This window comes from Marmota marmota, unplaced genomic scaffold (genome assembly GCF_001458135.2).
Source record: "Marmota marmota marmota unplaced genomic scaffold, marMar, whole genome shotgun sequence".
Classification (NCBI taxonomy): Eukaryota; Metazoa; Chordata; class Mammalia; order Rodentia; family Sciuridae; genus Marmota; species Marmota marmota.
Genome location: NW_026000221.1, coordinates 29457904 through 29471149, shown reverse-complemented (window position 1 = coordinate 29471149; position 13246 = coordinate 29457904).

Genomic DNA, 13246 nt, shown 5'->3' with positions numbered 1-13246 from the left:
GGTGGAGGATGGGAAAGGCAGCGGAGCACAACAGACACTAGTATGGCAATATGTAAATCAATGGATGTGTAACTGATGTGATTCTGCAATCTGTGTATGGGGTGAAGGTGGGAGTTCATAACCCACTTGAATCAAAGTGTGGAATATGATATGTCAAGAAATTTGTAATGTTTTGAACAACCAACAATAAAAAATTAAAAAAAAAAAGATTTCAAAGCAACTTAAATGAGGTAATATTACCATCAAAAAAGGAGGAAATCATGCTGTTTACTCCAATGAAGAAGACCCTAAAGAACGTTATGCTAAGCAAAATAAATCAAATAAAAATACTGCATAATCTCACATGTGGAATCTGAAAACAATGAAATTTTAGAGAGTCACAGGTTGTTGACAGAGTTTGGGGGATGTTGGAAATACGGCAGGTTTTAGTTAATAGTGACAAAATTTCACTTATAAAAGTATAAATTCTAGAAGTCTTAATGTACAAAATTATAGCTCTTATTAATATCAATGTGCTATACATATGAAATTTTCTAAGAAAGTAGATATTAAGAGTTATTACCACAAAAATAGGGTAACTTCATGAAATGATATTTTAATTTGTGTACTCACTTCAAAATCTATGCATATGTCAAAAGATCACAGTTTACAACTTAAATATATATATGTATAAGATATGTATCAATAAATTGGGGAAATTTATTTTAAAATCTTATTGAGGATGTGGAGAAAAGGGAACCATTTTGCTCTGTTGCTGTGAATATAAATTGGTGCATAGTTAATGGAAAAAATATGAATATTACTTTAAAAATGAAAACTAGAACTAACATGATTCATCCATCCTACTTCTAGAACTATGTTCAAAGAATTAAAATATATGTATTAAATAAATTTTATGCTCCAAAAAAAAAAACAAAAAACTGGAGATGGAACAACCATGTGACCTAGCTATCCCATTCCTTTGTATTTACCCAAAATAGCTAAAATCACCATACTATAGCAATACAGCCACTTCAATGTTTACAGCAGAACAATTCACTGCTATCTTATGGAACTGGCCAGATGCCCATCAATAGATGAATGAATTAAGAAAATGTTGTTGGATTAAGAAAATGCTGTGTGAGTGTGTGTGTGTGTGTGTGTGTGTGTGTATAATTTGTTTTTATTTGTATTCTTCATAATTGCCATTCTGACTGGAATGAGATGAAATCTTAATGTGGTTCTGATTTGCATTTCCCAGATTGCTAGAGATGTTGCATTTCTTCATATATTTGTTGACCATTTGTTTCTTCTGTTGAGAAAAGTCTGTTTAGCTTTTTTATCCATTTATTGATGGGGTTATTTGTTTTTTTCCGTTTGTGTGTGTGTGTGTGTGTGTGTGTTTTGAGTTTTTTTGAGATCTTGCTTTGTATGATCAATCATGAAATACACACACACACACACACATTGGAGTTTTACTCAACCATAAAAAAAGAATGAAATTATGACATTTGCTAATAAAGGGATGGAAATGGAGGACATCATGCTAAGTGAAATAAGCCAAACTGAGAAAATCAAAGGTTGAATGTCTTCTTCCATATGTGGAAGCTAGAGAAAAAATAAGGGAAAGAAGATGGGGGTATCTGATATCATAAAGATATAGAAAACATTTTGGAGTAGAAGAACAAGATCAAGAAGGAAGGAGAAAGAAAGGTAAAAGGGAGAGAATGTGGAGTGAATTCAACAAATCATGTTATGTAAAAAGCACCAATCAAAAGTAAATAAATAAATAAACAAAAGGAAGATCAGTGGAGTAGAGAAAGGAGAATGGGGGAGGGGGAGGGGAGGGAAAGGGGACAATGGGAACTGAGATGGAGTAAATCAGATTGCACCCACGGATGATTTTGTAAAAATGAACCCAACTTCTATGTATAACTATAATGCTCTAAAACAAACAAACAAAAACACCCCCCCCCCAAACCAAAACACCCAAACCAAACCCAAACCAATCCTTGGCTCCAAACATGCCATTAAAACACGTGGGGAACCTGGATTTCCATCCTTGTGAGGCTGTAAGAAGGCACCCAGACCCAGTCCAATGAGTCGAATGTTTCTTTCATATGTGGATGCTACAAGCAAAAAATAATCTGACGTCATAAAGCACTTTGGAGAAAGCCAAGCAGGGAGAGCCGGGACTTCATGCCTTGTAGAGTCAGTGGAGACCATGAGGAGCACCTGGACTTCCACTGCATTCAGCAGTTAGGCTGTGCCCTTTCTCTCCCATGCCATGGGTGAAAAAGCAGAACTGGTGAAGAGTCGGGACTTTCACTACAGCCTAGTGGTGATGGGGCCACACAGGGAGCTGGAAATCCCACCTCTGCTTGGCAGTAATGAGGAGCCCTTATCATACAGATGTCCATGGAGGCTGAAAGGGGAACTTTCATCTCTACTTCCATCTGGTAGTAACAAGGCAGTGTCCCCACCTCCCTTGCCAGAGCAGTGTCGGAAACCTACAGCTCAAAAAAAGTGTAAAATGATATTTTTGAGTTTCATGTTACGTCATCTATTGAAGGGCATCTAGGTTGGTTTCACAGTTTAGCTATTGTGAATTGTGCTGCTATAAGCATTGATGTGGCTGCCAAACATGAATTTTAGAGTTGAAAAATAACAATGACTCAAACTAATCTCAGTGGGTGGGATCAACAGCAGAATGGAGGGACAGAGAGAATAGATGATGATGGGATGATGATAGGAATTGCTTAGTCTAAACCAGAGAGAGAAAATGGAGTGAGAAGATTGAACAGAACCTCAGAGACATACGAAACTATTACAAAGATCTGTTACAAAAAGACTATTACAAAATATTTGTATTATTAGAGGCGCTCTCTCTCTCTCTCTCTCTCTCTCTCTCTGGGAATTGAACCCAAGAACTCATGTGTTAGGCAAGTGCTGTATACCAATGAGCTGTATCCCCAGTCCCAAGGAAATTCTTTAGACAGAAAAAGAATTAGGAATCTAGTAATGTTGGGAAGAAAGCAAGAACCACGGTAAGCAAAAATATAGCTAGGACAATATCTGCCAAGCGTCCAGCACTGGCTTCATTAAAGAAGGTTTGAATTGTGAGAAAATGCTAGGGAGTTTTAAATTAAAGAGACAAGACTCTAAATACCTTTAAAACCAGCTCCAGAACGGCTTCTCCTAGCTCCAGCCTCCAGCCACCTAATGCGGTAGTGAGGTTTACTGAAGAGGCTAGCAAGAGAGAGAACACGCCAGGGAGTGGACTTTTATTGGGAACAAAAAATTCCAGGGAAAATCCCATCCAATGAAGGTTAAGGGGGGCAGCATCCCAAGGTCAGGGGCGACGATTGGGTCTTCAGGGCAGTGGCCAGGCACGCCTCTGCATGGACAAGCCCTTGGACCTGGAGAAGGGTGGGGAAAGCTCTGACACAGCTGTTTCTAAGCGCCTCTCGCCCAGCCAGGGAGGTAACTCAAATCACGTGCGAGGATGGCCTCCCACAACAATAGACTTTCTTTCTCTCAAGTTTTCAAAATTATTTTTAACTTTTGCAGTAGAAATTATAACATTGCATGATGTGGTTCTAAGTATGAGTCCTAAATGTGGAAATACTTAAGATAATTATATTATATATGGGGGACGGTAACAGAAAGCAAAAAGAGGTAAGATTTCTAAACTTTACTCATACTGGTAAAAGAACAGCAGCCATGAACTTGATAAGATGATGATGATGATGATGATGATGATGATGATGATGATGATGTGTGTGTGTGTGTGTGAGATGTAACACCTAGGGAAACCATTAAAGAAACTCTAATAAGAGATACACTGAATCTCTCTCTCTCTTTTTCTAAATATTTATTTTTTTAGTTGTAGTTGGACACAATACCTTTTATTTTATTTTTATGTGGTGCTGAGGATCGAACCCAGGGCCTTGCACATGCAAGGCGAGTGCTCTACCACTGAGCCCCAACCCCAATACACTGAATAGCTCTATAGGCAAAACAAAGTGGAATTCTACATAGTGTTCAGATAATCTCCAGAAAGGCAGGGACAAAAAAGTGGACAGAATGAACAAAAACTAAAGAGACTTAGGCTATAACATATCAAGGATCACATAAAATGCAAATTGTTTAAATACTCTTATGAAAGACAAATTCAAAGAATACATAAAAACTTGACCCAACTATATGATATCTGTCAGAAACTCACTTCAAGTGAAATGACAAAGCAAATTTAAAGTAAAAAAGGTTGGAGAAAGATAGGTCATGCAAACCTTAGCCAAACGAAAGCTGAAGCTGTAATGGCTATATTAATAACAGATAAAATAGATATCAGAGCAAAGAAAATCTCTAGAAAGAGGAAGGGACATCACATAATCATAAAAGGATGTACCTGTCAACAAAACATAGCAATCCTAACTCTGTACGCACCCAGTAGCAGAGTTGCAAAAAAATGTGAAGCAAAAAAGTATAGAACTGAAAGAAGAAATACCCAACTTCACAATTACAGTTACAATTACAATTACTTCAAAGGCCACCTCTCAACAAGTGATAGAAAGACTAGACAGAAAAGCAGCAAGCATCTCCAAGTGGACAGCACCATCGACTAACAGGATCTAACAGATATTTGTAAAAGGCTCTATCCACAGCAGCAAAATGCACATTCTTCTCAAATGCTTGCAGAACGTATACCAACATAAGCTACACTCTAAGACATAAAACAAACGCCAACAAAATTTTAAAAATTGAAATCACACAGACTTTGTTTTCTAACCACAACAGAAATCGATATGAAAAAGAGAACAGGAAAAACTCCCAGGCACTTGGAAACTAAGTAGCACACTTCTAAACAACCATACATCTAAGAAGAGAAAGTCCATAGGCAAATAAAATAATATTTGAATTGAACAAAAAAAAAAAAAAAGAAAAAGAAAAGAAAATACAAAGTATCAAATTTTATGTAACAAAGTTCAGAAATTGCTGATGGAGAGAAAAAAAGAAAAATTCTAAAACCAATAATCCAAAATTCCCCTTGCAGAACCTAGAAAAACAAACACACAAAAAGAACAAAATAATCAAGCAGAACAAAGGAACAAATAGAGATATGTCAACAGGAATTCCTCAAACTAAAAGACAAACAGAAAAAGAAAAAAAGAAAATATGGAGTAGAAAATCAAAGAACTGCTGGACAATTACAAAAGGTACAAGATGTATGTAGTGTGAATACCAGAAAAAGAACAACAGGAGAAATATTTTAAGCAATATTGGTTGAGAATTTTTCAAACCAAATGACAGATACCAGATCATAGATAAAGGAATTTCAGGCAGGATATATAACACATAACTCTACACCTAGGCATATTATATCCAAACGGCAGAAAACCCAATTCAAGGGGAAAAATCCTAAAAGAAGCCAGAGGAAAAAATATCGTATCACTAAAGGATCAAGGGATAAGAATTCCACTGAACATTTCTTTTCAGAAGTTATATGAGCAACAAGAAAGTGAACTAAAGTATTTAAAATGATCAAAGGGAAAAGACCCCCATTTTAGAATTCTGTACCAAGAAAAATTTTGCTTTGAAAATGAAGGAGATCTAGAGACCCTCTTAGACAATGAAAACTGAGGAAATTTTTTGCCAGGAGACCTACCATGCAAACAATGTTAAACAAAGTTCTTCAGAGAGAAGAAAAATGAGAAAGCTTGACACTCAGATCTAAGAGGAAGAGCAGTAGAAAAGGAATAAATGGAGGTAAAATAAATTTTCATTTAAAAAAATTCTTAATTGAAGTGATAACAGTTTGCTCAAAATGATGCATTCAATGGAAAAAAAACAAAATTAGGTATTCAGTGATTATAATTTACAGGTAAATTAAATGAATGACAGCAATGATACAAGTGATGGCAAGAAAATTTTAAGAATACTTTATTATATGATACTTCCACTACTTGCAAACTGATACAGTATTATTTGAAACTGGACCTGGATTTGTCATAAATTTTTACTGCAAACTCTAGAGCCACCACTAAAAATATGTAAAAAGAAGAATAATTGATATGCTAACAGAGGAGATAAAATGGAATCATAAAATGCTCAATTAAATCCATAAGAGGCATAAAAGTATGGGAGACAGACAGAATAATCAACAGAAAATAGTTATAAATACCATAGGTATCAGTCAAACTATATTAATAATAATTTAAGTATGTTTAATTGCTATATTTAGACATTTACGAAGTACAAATATAACAATTAAAAGACGAAGACTATCAGAGTAGATTAAAAAACAAGACCCAACGTTCTTTCTAAGAAACCCACTTTAAATATAAAGGCACAGATAGATTAAAAGTTAATGGATAGAACACATATGAAGAACCACAGTTAATATCGTCAGTGGTGAAATTGGGAGCCAGTTGAGAATGCTGCCTTCATTATTTCATCACAACATAGTACAGAAAAAAGAAAAAAAAATATGTCCAAATTGGAAAGAAGTAAAATTCTCTTTGTTCACAGATGCCATGGCCATATATATGTAGGAAATCCTAAAAATTGCACAATAGAACTAATAAGCAAATCCAACAAAGTTGCAGGATGCAATCAATACACAAAAATTAGTTGATAGCTATATACAAACAGTGAGCAATTAGAAAACGAAATTAACAAAATAATTCCATTTACAATTGTGTCAAGAAGAATAATGTCATTGGGGACCTATCCAAGGGACCGAAAGACTTTTATAATGAGAATGACAACAGTTTGTGGAAATAGATGAAAGACACAAATAAATAAAAAGTCATCCTGTATTCATGGATTGAAAAATTTGGTATTGTTAAGTACTACCTAAAGCAATCTGTAGATTCAGAAAATCCCTATTAAAATCCTTAATCTCTCCCTCTGTATATAGAGGAATTTATAGCACTAAAAAGCTATATATGTACACATATATATGTATGCTTACATATGCATACATATATATGTAGGCATATATGTATATGTACACACACACACACACACACACACACATCTTTTTCTTTTTGCAGAAACAGAAAAAAGTCACATAGAATCTCAAGGAACCTCAAATAGCCAAAATATATTTTTTAAAAGAACAAAGTTGAAGGACTCACACACTTCCTCTTTCAAAACATATTATAAAGCTATAGTAGTCAAAATAGTGTAGTACAGCATAGAGAAAGGTATATAAAACAATGGAATAAAATGGACAGCCCAGAAAGAAAATCTCATAGGTTTGGTGAAAATTGTTTTTTTTTTTTCAGTATTGGTTATTGAACCCAGGGATGCTTGACTACTGAGTTACATCTCAGTCTTTTTAAAAACTTTTAAATTTTGAGACAATGTTTCACTAAGTTGCCCAAACTAACCTGGAGCTTGGGATCCTTCTAACTCAGCCTACTGAATTAGTGGGATTATAGGCATGTGCCACCATGCCCAGTTGGTCAAATTATCTTGGACAAGGATTTCAGTAACCACCCAATGGTCTTCAACAATGGTGTCAGGAAAACTAGACATTTATATGCAAAAGAATGAAGTAGGACTATTATTTTATACCATATACAGAAATAAACTCCACATGGATTAAGGACCTAAGCTTAAGACCTAAAATTGTAACAACCCTAGAAGGAAACAGGAAAAAGTCTCATGACATTGGATTTCTTGAATATGACACCAAAAGCAACAAGGGAAATAAGAGAAAAAAATAGACAAATGGAAAAATTCACGGAAAAAGAAAGTAGAGTGGTAGGTGTCAAGGGCTAAGTGGAGGGAGAAATGGGAATCCCCTGCTTCATTGGCATAGAATTTCAGTACAACAATGTGCACATACTTAACACTCTGAACTGTGCAGTATTAAATGATTACTATGTTGAATTTCAACTTGTGTTTTTGCCATAATAAAAAAAAAAGGAAACAGGGCTGGGGATGTGGCTCAAGCCGTAGCAAGCTCGCCTGGCGTGTGTGCGGCCCGGGTTCAATCCTCAGCACCACATACAAACAAAGATGTTGTGTCTGCCGAAAACTAAATAAATAAATAAATACTTAAAAAAAAAAAAAAAGGAAACAAAAGTAAAGGAATGTAGAAAGATGTATCTTGCTAACACTCATCAATAGAAAGAGGGAATAGATGTATTAATTTCAGACAAAGCCCACTTCAGAGCAAGGAAAATTATTATTATTATAACAATAATAATAATATTTATTATTATTATAAGATGGATTATGGAATGATAAAGGGGACAATTCTCCATGATGATATAGCAATCTTTAATGTCTATGTTCCTAGCAACACAGTCCACAATACCTGAGCAAAAACTGATAGAATTGTAAGGAGAAACAGATCCATTTTAGTGGATCCATGTAGCGGAAGTCAGATAATAAACAAAATAGGAAACAGAATGGGCAAATAGGTGCCATATATTTTGAAAGGAAAGAAACAGGCAAGGGGAATGTGATGTGTTAGAGAGTCATAGTTTAAATTGGGAGGTCAGCTGGTTTTGGTGGCACACGCTTGTCATCCCAGCAGTTTGAGAGGCTGAGGCAGGAAGATGGTGAGTTCAAAGCCAGCCTCAGCAACTTAGCAAGGCCCTAAGCAACTCAGCAAGACCCTGCCTCTAAATAAAATATAAAATTGGGCTAGGGCTATGGCTCAGTGGGTTCAATCACTGGGACAAAAAAATAGAAGTCAGATAAAATTTTACATAAGCAACCTCCGAGAAAAGGAGGGAGGGAAGGAGCCATCTTGGTTCCAGGGGCTGAGCATCTGGTCAGGGGAAGCAGCTACTGTGCAGAAGCCTGTAGTGGGTACCTGCTGGGTTATCTGAGGCCTTTGTGGCTGGAGGGGAGTTAGTTAGGGGAAGGAGAGTAGAGTTCCAATGTCTAGTTTTGTGGATCATTATAGTAACTTTGTTTTACTCTAAAGGAAGTGAGGGTTTTGAACAGAGTTGTGATACAATGTGACTTGGAGTTTAGCAGAATGTAGTGCAATAAAAATATATATTTGAGCTTTGTCCCCAGTTATTGGCCCAGAACTCCTAAAGCCATTGACATTTGTTCAGTGACAGGAGTGTCTTTTGTATTCTAATGAGATGACTGAGGGGTAAGGAAGCCCTGGAAAGATCTAGGGCAGAGGCAGGTCACCAGAAAAACCAACCCAGGATTAGATGGTTAGAGTTGCCAGCCTCGCCCCTGCCACTGGGAGGGGAGTCCAGCCGGAGATTGAGGTCAATCACCAGTTGTGCCTGTCATGAAACCTCCACTGGAACTCTAAAACAACTAGGCTGGGGGAGCTTCCAGGTTGGTGAGCCCACGGACATGCCAGGGAGGTAGAGTCCCTGGAGAGGGTAGGAAAGGCCTAAACCCTATACTTTGTCATATGTATCTCTTCCATTTGTTTTTTCCTGAGATGTGTCCTTCATAATAAAATCATAATAGCATGTATGGCATTCACCTAAGTTCTGTGAGTCACTGTAGCAAATTATTAAAATTGAGGAGCAAAGAGTGAGTCATAGGACCCCTCAAATTTGTAATTGGCTAGGTAGAAAAGGGCAGGTAGCCTGGGGACCCCAGTTGTGGCTGAGTTCTGAAGTGGAGACAGTCTTGTGGGGCTGAACCCTTAACTTGGGGTCTGGGCTAACTCTGGGTGGATAATGTCAGAAATGAACTGAATTGTAGGAAACCCAGTTGGTATCATAAAATGGGAAAACTCGTTACTGGGGAAAAGACACAACACAAGGGTCACTCTGGCTAATTGATGGAAGGAAGAATGAAGAGGACCCACAGTAGAAGAAACAGGGAGACAGGTCAGTAGCCTAGTGTAGTAACCCAGGAGAGACATGGCAGTGATTGTGATGTGACTTGTTTGGATTGTGGGTGTATTTTGAAAGCAAAGTCAACATGATTTGCTGATGGAGTCAATGTGGGATAAGAGAAAAAGAGGTGTTGAGCCTCATTCCAGGATTTGGCAATGTATTTCTCAATGCCCTCGTGTCCTTTAGGTCCTCATGAGAAATATAAAGGTTGGGTGAGTAGGTCACACATGACAAATCCATTCCAACCCTCCTCTCCTTCTCCCTGTGAATTTCTCTTTCTGTCTTGTATAAAGGAATTTCTGGCATTTGTGTTCACTGCAAGTCATTTATTGAGTCCAGTTTTGCTCAACCAAATAAATAAACTCTTAGAACTGCAATGAGCTCTATCTAGCCCACTGAATCCAGTCTCTGGAAGTGAATTCACATGGAAAGATGCAGCTTGAACTAAAACTGCTTCTGCCTTCTGTGCTTGGCACTTTCAGAATCCATTTCGTACGTTTCCCCAGGTTGTTACTAAGAAATCTGCAAATCTTGCAATTATTTTTAGTGTTTTGGCTTTTTCCTTGTGGGCTTGACTTTGAGTTTGAGCTGACTCTGTGATCTGGAGTTCATCCTAAAAGCCCTGGAAGGTATTGGGTATGGGATATGAGGAGAATTAATGTCCCTTGGAATGTTACCATCCCAGGTAAGGTCATTATGGGCTCTTCAACAGAGGCAGCCTGGCCGTCTTCAGATATAGGAGGAATGGCTGTCTCTGCTGCAGACAGGTTTTCAGCAGGGCTCAGGGGTTTAGAACACTCAGAGGCAATTAAGTTCTCTCAAATATCGCCATTTCAGTCCTCAAGGTACCATTTCCCCTGATTCAATGTCTTAATTTTGAAATAAAACATTGGAAAATAATTTGAATTCAGCAACCACAGGGTCAGATTTTTGATTCTAATTTTACCTATGTCCACCCTGTGGATATACAGAATCATATCCTTTTGTAAGTTATTAAAACACAACTCCACAGTTTTTCTCTTGTGCTTTGAGCTAAAGGTGTCTAAGTCAGAGCCTATAATATTTTTATTTTAAATTCACTAATACAATGAGAAATACCTCACATCCCTCATTCTTCATGAGCTCACAAATACGTATCCCATCAACCGTTCTGTCTTCCCAAGCATGATCCAATAGACCTTTGATTTCAAGGTACCACATAACTTACCATGGGAGCCAAAGACTAGGTACAGCCTTCTGATTGTCATTGGATCTTCGCTGTCTTCAGACCCAATCATGTGAGTTAGCCAGTTTTGGTCTTGAAGCAACAACAATTGTGGTCTAGTTTACTGAGTAAAATTCTTAGTCACATTATACTAATTTAATATATTTATTAATAGCTGTAGAAAGATCACAGGATGAATCAGAAAGCTGAATGAACAAACCTATAATGGTTAATTTTATGTGTCAACTTGACTGAGCCACTGGAAGCCCAGATAAGTGGTCAGATATTATTCTGGGCTTTTTTCTGTGTGATTCTTTTACTAGATTAATGTTCAAATCAGTAGGCTGAGTAAAGCAGATTAGCCCCACAGCATGGGTGGGCCTCATCCTGTTGATTAAAGACCTGAAGAAAACAAAAAGGTTGGCCCTTTTCTTGGTAAGAATTCTCCCTGCCTGCTTGCCCTCTGACTGGGTCACCAGCATGTTGCTTGCCTGTGGACTTGAACTGAACCATCAGCTCTTCCTTGATCTTCAACTTGCTGTCTCACTCTGCAGATCTTGGCCACCCTAATCACATGAGCCAGCTCCTTATAAAAGGCCTCTCTCTTTCTCTTCCCGCCTCTGTTCTTCTCTCCTATTGACTTTGCTTCTCTGGAAAACCCTTAACCAATGTGAGAATCTAGGCAGATCTTCTAATAACTCTGAAGATGAAGCAACAGGCAACCAAGGGAGTGTGGATGAATTGGTGCCTTGATCCTTTAAACTCCACCCATGTCCACACAGTCCCTGATTTGAATTGGTCTTAAGTGAATGCATTTATTTGACAGAACACAAGCCACATCTAGAACCCTAAACTGCAAGGAATATATTCAATCTCTCCAATCTCTGCAGTATAGGAAGATGTGCCAGAATGTGATTAAGAAGAGTCTCAGCAAGCCACAGTGCCCCACCCAAAAGGCAATTGGAAGGAAGTTGGAAAGGGAAACTGATCCCTGTTATTCCAAAGCACACAAAAGTCTAACACAGTTGCTTAAACTTACAAAAAGAATTCACAGATACGTGATAATAAAAATTCAAATATTTAAGAAAAAAAGAAAGTTTATCTTTACCATCTACCTTACCCAAGCTCACCAACCTCCTCAAAGTTAACTATCATCTATTTTTAATCCTTCTGAGTAATTTTCTATACATTTGTAAATACATAAATAGAGTGAATATCCTGACCTCAATTCCTCCCTCTCTCTGGTCTCCTAATGGCTGAGTGGACAGGGAAGACTGTTGATGTGGCTCCTTCACATCAGCCTCTTAGCACAGATCACACAGGGAGGGGAAACCTGGAGAGGAGAGATATACAACCTAGAGAGGCTGGAGAGAGAGATGAGAATGGTTATTTGTGGATGACTTTGAAGAGTAATCGTGGTTTGGGTTGTTCCCACATTCATGTCTTCCTGCTTGGTCTCAAGGAAGCATGAGGAGCAGACACATCAGCATCTCCCCATTACTCCTGCCCACCAACAGGAAGAGAAGTAGGAACTCTCTCATACCCATGACAAATTCCTTGCAGTCATGAGCAAAGTCCTCTCTCCCTGTCCTCACTGAGGCTGGGCTAACACCTTCCAAGTGGTGTTCTGCAGCTTCAGCCACTTGCTCTTGAGGCCACCCCTCCCTCTGTCCCAAGCCAGTCCAGTCACCTGGAGGGGCATGGAAGGCTACCTCCATTGTGACAGAATTTTGTTGACCTCTCATTCTCCTCTGCTATAAGCAGCTGCTGAGGTGGATAAAATCCACCTTTATATCCTCAACTTAGACTACATAGGAACCAATACTCAACCTGGGCTGTGACCCGCCCATCTGGCACAGGCAGGGGTCAATTACTGGTGTCCTTGGATGGACATTTTCCAAACCCAGATATGCCTTAAATTTCCCAACTGATGCCCACAGATGAACTATTGGTTCAAAAAGTCTGTTTCCTTAAGAAACCTCTCCTTGTCTGTACATTATTGATTAGTCAGGAACAGAATTCAGTGAAAGTTTAAACATTTTTTTATTAGAGTTTTATGGTTATACATGGTAGTTGGCTTCATCCTGACAAACTCCTACATGCATGGAAATCAGTTTCTATTCATGATCCCCCTTCTCCCTCCGGTCCTTCTCTCACCTTCTCCTTCCTCTACACTACTAGACTTCCTTTCCCTCATCTATTTTATATTTGATTGGTTCTTTAA